The sequence below is a fragment of the Bubalus kerabau genome, chromosome 13 (genome assembly GCF_029407905.1).
Source record: "Bubalus kerabau isolate K-KA32 ecotype Philippines breed swamp buffalo chromosome 13, PCC_UOA_SB_1v2, whole genome shotgun sequence".
NCBI lineage: Eukaryota > Metazoa > Chordata > Mammalia > Artiodactyla > Bovidae > Bubalus > Bubalus kerabau.
This window is the reverse complement of record NC_073636.1, coordinates 35,349,874-35,355,873: the sequence shown is the minus strand read 5'-3', so window position 1 is coordinate 35,355,873 and position 6,000 is coordinate 35,349,874. Positions and strand designations below refer to the sequence as shown.

The following is a 6,000-nucleotide window of genomic DNA, read 5'->3' as shown; positions in this document are numbered from 1 at the left end:
CAAAATACTGTCCATCGGTAGATGAATGGATAAGCGAAATGTGATAATAGACATACGATGGAATATTTTTCAGCCTTCAAAAGAAAGGAATTCTGACACATGCTACAACCTGGATGAACTTGAAGATATTATGCTAAGTGAAATAAGGCGGTCACAAAAGACACACATTGCTTGATTTCTTTGATATGATGTACCTCGGTATTCTAGTCAAATTCATGGTCAGACTTCTAGAGACAAGGCAGAACGGTGGTTGCCGGCGGGTGGGAGAGAGTGTGTTGAGCGGGTGCAGATTTCAGTTGGAGAAGATGAAAAAGTTCTGAAGGTGGATGGTAGCGACGGTTGCATGATAATGTGAATGTACTTAATGCCAGAGAACTGTACACTTAGGGATGGTTAAAATGGCACTTCCCTGGCAGCCCAGTGGTTATAAATCTGCCTGCTAATGCAGGGGACACAGGTTTGATCCCTGGTCCAGGAAGATTCCACGGGCTGCAGAGGAGCTGAGTCTGTGCCCCACAATGACTGAACCTGCACTCTAGAGCCTGTGAGCTGCAACTACCGAAGCCCAACAGCCTAGAGCCTGCGCTCTGCAACAAATCAGCACAATGAGAAGCTTCACACCACAGTGAGGAGTAGCCCCACTTTCCACAACTAGAGAAAGGCTGCACCCAGCAATGAAGACCCAGTGCAACCAAAAATAAACTGATACATTTAAAAATGGTAAATTCTAAAAAAATAAAAAATAAAAATGGTAAATTCTATAATATTTATATTGCCACAATAGAAAAGTACTGTCATGGGAGAAATCGATGTTACAGATAGACTATCCTATCACTTTGAGAATTTCTATGTTAAAATTCCTTTTTTTTTTTATACCCCACTGTATCTGTAGATTTACAGATCTGTAAATTTACCTGTAAATTTATCTGTAGATTTACCATTCTGTTTTTTAATGGTGAGAGTGGCTCTCTCTGAACCCTCTGTGTAATCTTTTCCCTTGAGTCTTATAAGAAGCGAGCTTCTCTCTTCTATGCACCATCGTATATTTAACTTGCCTCTAAGGTGATGGGGTAGCTTTCCTAAGCCCTCCTGGCTGTTTCTCTCTTGAGTTTATTACCACTCCCTCCTCAGGAACTCTGAAGAAAAGTGTTCCAACCTGTCTGGCCCGAAGCAACCTGGCCTGGCTCCCACCCCTGCTGGGCCTGTGTGTCTGAAGCTGTGGAATCCGGGTCACTCAGGGGCTGTTGAACAACTTGAGCAGCCCTGCTGAGGGTGAGTGATGGGTTTTATTGTGATGTGGGTATTTACAGTATGGTCTTATATGGGAGGCACCTCTTGGATGTTTTCTCTGATGAAGACTGCTCCTGGAATAGAATGTCCTGGTCACTGCCAAAGTGACTGGATTTTGTTGTTTGTTTGTTTAAAGCTTTCTGCTTTGCATTGGCAATAATCGTTATTTTCTAAATTGGAGAATAGTTGATTTACATTATATTAATTTCAGGTATACAGCAAAGTGATTGTTTATACATATTTTTCAGATTCTTTTCCATTATAGGTTATTAGAAGGTACTGAATATAGTTCCCTGTGTTGTACATTAGGTCCTTGCTGCTTGTCTACTTTATATATAAGTGTGTATACATTAATCCTGAACTCCTAATTTGTTCCACCCCCACCTCCCTTTCCCTTCTGGTACCATAAGTTTATTTTCTGTGTTTGGAGTCTATTTCTGTTTTGTAAATAGATTCATTATATTTTGATTCCACATGTAAGTGATTTCATAAATATTTATCTTTGTCTTTCTCAGGATAATAATCTCTGGGTCCATCCATGTGGCTGCAAATGGTGTTAGTTCATTCTTTTTTTATGGTTGAGTAATAGTCCATTGTGAGGAGGGCATGGCAACCCACTCCAGTATTCTTGCCTGGAGAATCCCATGGACAGGAGAGCTTGGTGGGCTACAGTCCATGGGGTCGCAAAGAGACGAACATGACTGAGGCGACTTAGACAAGCACAATAGTCCATTGTATATATGTCCCACATCTTCTTTATGGTAATAATTTGTTGATGTCCTTAGCATTCCCTCATAGTTCAGTTGGTAAAGAATCTGCCTGCAATGTAGGAGACCTGGGTTCAATCCCTGGGTTGGGAAGATCCCCTGGAAAAGGGAAAGGCTTCCCACTCCAGTATTCTGGCCTGGAGAATTCCATGGACTATATAGTCCATGGGGTCGCAAAGAGTCGGACACGAAGGAGCGACTTTCACTTAGCATTATTAGGTGCTTTGATTAGCTTACTTGAGTCTCATAACTTAAATAGGTGGACTGGGACAAGTAACTTTCCCTTGGTGGGAGATGAGGGAAATAGGGCCAAAGGGGTCAAGCAATGTGCTTGAAGGCCGTGTTCTCACGTGTGAGCAAATTTCAGGAAGGCTTGTTAAGACAGTTTTCTGGATCCCTTCCTGAAGCTTCTGATTCAATAGGTCAGTGGTGGGGCCTGAGAACTGGCATGCTCACAGGCTCCCATGGGGATGGTGATGCTGCTGGGCCCACCCATCAGGCTCACACTTTGAGAAGCACCAGCCTGAGGTCACAGAGCCGCAGAACCAAGCCTCCTGGGCAGAACGACGCTCCGTGTCCTTCTGCTCCCGGTCCTGTCTACCAGCCCATGACACTGTATATAGCAGGGGTGGGTTCGAGCCATAGAACTGACTGCACAAATCCTTCCCCAAACAGTGTCATTATTTCACAACAACTTACCCTACCAGTTATTGACCAACCTAGCAGCCCCTGGAAGGCAGGAATCACGTTGTCCATCCCTCTTCCCGGAATCTCCCAGGACACCAAACCACACCTGGCTATTATGAACGTGTAACAAACAAGTAATGGACATGACTATCCTGATAGGACTAGCCCACCTCAACTTCTCCTGATTCCTGAGGTCCATTGGTTGATGCCCGGGAAGAGCGACTAGCCAGGCCTTTCTTCCACCTGCTGGACTGTCCTCTATCAGTGACCCAGCTTGCATGTGAGGCATCAGGCTTTCTCCTGCCTGCAACACAGAAGGCTCTGTACCTAGAAACAGAATCTAGAGCGAAGTGCTAGACACCCACCAACCTCCTTCTAGTGAGCCAGATCCAGGATGTTCCATATGTCAGCATCCCCGTGGGATCGCTCCCTGTCACTGGGCAGCGGGGCGGCCGCTGGGCTGTGGCCCTGAACCCCACATCTGTGCAGCCATAGCCACCGGACGACATGGACGGGCGTGCGGTGCTCCCAGGCAGTTTTCTGTATATCATACACACACATACACACACACACATAACTTACTTGTTCAGTCTTCTGCACCTATACATACCCTTGACGTGACACAAATCATTTTGCCTTTTGTTGTTTTAACTCCCTAAAAGAGTCAATGTCAGTTTTCTGGCAAACAGATAATTAAATAGCCAACATGCATGTGTATACATACATCTGTGTGTGTCTGAGTATCTGTATGTGAGTGTCTCTATGTGAGTGAGTGTGTGTGTGAGGGTGTGAGTGTGTGTCTTGTGTGTGAGTGTGAGTGTGTGTGAGGGTGTGTGTCTTGTGTGTGAGCATGTGTGAGTGTGTCTTATGTGTGAGTGTGTGTATCTTGTGTGTGAGTGTGTGAGCATGTGAAGGTGTGAGGGTGTATGAAGGTGTATGAATGTGTGTGAGTGTGTGTCTTGTGTGTTAGGGGGTGTGAGGGTGTGAGGGTATGTGAATGTGTGTGAGTGTGTAAGGGTGTGTGTCTTGTGTGTGAGCATGTGAGTGTGTCTTGTGTGTGAGTGTGTGTGAGGGTGTGAGGGTATGGGATCATGTGAGGGTATGGGATCATATGAGTGTATGTGAAGGTGTGTATGAGTGTGAGCATATGTGAGAGTGTATGAGTGGGTGTGCACGTGTGTGTGGTGTGTGTGTGAGTGTATGAGTGGGTGTGCACGTGTGTGCCTGTGTCTTTGAGAGTGAGTGAGCGTGTATTACAGATGAGGAAGACCCCCAGGAATCCCAGGGATCTTCTTCAGGTCTCAAGTCTGGGTTCTTTCCATCCGGGCTGTGAGGTCTGTGGGTTCCCCCCAGCCTGGCCCGCAGGCCTCTGAGGCTGAGTTTCTAGATTGATGGGGTGCCGTTTAAACTTTCGTAGGCCCTGCCAATAACAGTTGGACGCTCTCTGGTTTACGTTCTGGCAAATGTCGACAAAACAAAACACAACGGAACTCCATTCCCGAGGCCTCCAAAGAGAGGCGAGATGAGGGAGTTTCTGAACGTTCGCTCAGCCGTCCGAGTTGTGTCTAACAGTCACACTTCAGAGAGAAGTGAGGACTCGGGCTGGTGCCCAGCACAGGGATGCGCGTGCCCTAGAGCAGAGCAATGCACTTGGACATGTGGGTGCGAGTCTGTGCAGCTCCCGCCAAGCCATCTAGGACTCTGAGGAAAAAGGAAAATTCAGCAATGATGATTCTGTCTTTATGTAAAATTTTGGTCATTTGTTCACCGTGGATTCTTTCGCATTAGTTTTTATTTTAATGACGCCGCATTAGTTGGAGTGTTTTGTTGTCGCCTTAAAGTTTGCTCCTGAGATGGTTGCCTCACTCCCTCACCCAGTGCTGGCTTTGAGTTTGTGTTTGATTCTAAGACAGCCACAAGCCTGGAAGCTTGGGTCACTACAGAGCTCTGGGAGATGATGGGTGATGATGTGGTGGGTAGATAATCCCTCATGTCTGTACCAGCTTCATTTATGCTGCGCTTTGTCCCCGCAGGGCCCTACTGATGCCTCTTCTCACTCTATAAGCTCCTGGAGCGTGGACGTTATCTGCTTTACTCACTGTCTTCTCCAGAACAAGGATGGTCCCTAGTACGCTGTAGCTATTCAATAAATACTTGTTGAAACAACCTCTGAGGTTAGTGTTGTCATTATCCTCATTTTACAATGGAGAAACTAAAGGGGTTTTTTTTGTTTGTTTTATTTTTCAGCCATGCCACACAGAATATGAGATCTTAGTTCCCCAACCAGGGATCCAATTTGTGTCCCTTGCATTGGAAGTGTGGGGTCTTAATCACTGGACCACCAGGGAAGTCCCTGGGGCCAATGTCTTAACTATATTTTTTTTTTTTCTGTAAAATGAGAAGATGTAAAATTTTAACTAGAGTATGCACCTACCTGCTTGCTCAGTCATTTCTCTTTGTGACAATTTGGACTGTAGCCCACCAGGCTCCTCTGTCCATGGGATTCTCCAGGCAAGAATACTGGAGTGGGCTGTCATTCCCTCCTCTAGGAGATCTTTCTGACCCAGGGATCGAAGCCACGTCTCCATGTCCCCTGCGTTGCAGGATTCTTTATCTACTGAGCCATCAGAGAAGCTCATGACTTAACCTTAGCCATCAGGTCTCCTTGTACCCAGGAAGACTGGCGATTGCCTTCACCTCAAGGGCAGAAATGAGAGAGGAGCACGAAGCTCTCAGAACTGGCAGAGCCAGGGAGAAAGGGTTAAGAAGTGTAGCTTTCATCAACAGGAAGCATAAAGATCTGAACAGAGGTAGGCAAATTTTCTGTAGATCAGGGAGTATTTTAAGCTGTGCTGGACATGTGGTCTCCGTTAGAGTTAGTCAACTTGCCAGGCAAAAGCGGCCATAAACAATATGGAAACAAGTGGGCGTGGCCGTGGGCCAATAAAACCTTATTTACAAAAGTAGCAGAGGGCCGGTTCTGGCCCGCAGATGGACTGTGGTTTGCCAGCTCTTGATCTGGAATGCTGTTTCCCTTAACGAGGTTATGTTAATTTATCTATGTATTTCCAAACCAAACATACAGACCGATAACAGTCATGATGATGGTTGACAGCTAAAAAACATTTATAATTGATGGAGAACATATGCAAAAGCTCTCTGTGGGGCCTGTGGAACTGACATCCATCCAGCCCCGCCATCTCGTCCAACGTCCCCCCATCAAGCCCATCCTCTCTCACTGAATGGCCACGGGGAG

The 6,000-nt window shown here is 46.1% G+C and overlaps 1 long non-coding RNA gene across 1 annotated transcript; it reads left to right on the top strand.

The window, feature by feature from the left end:
* Positions 1–445: 445 nt before the first annotated feature.
* Positions 446–4,904, top strand: LOC129625255 (uncharacterized). Its single transcript, XR_008701292.1, has 3 exons — positions 446–720; positions 1,132–1,272; positions 4,778–4,904. It is a non-coding gene; the product is annotated as an uncharacterized LOC129625255 (long non-coding RNA).
* Positions 4,905–6,000: the final 1,096 nt, after the last annotated feature.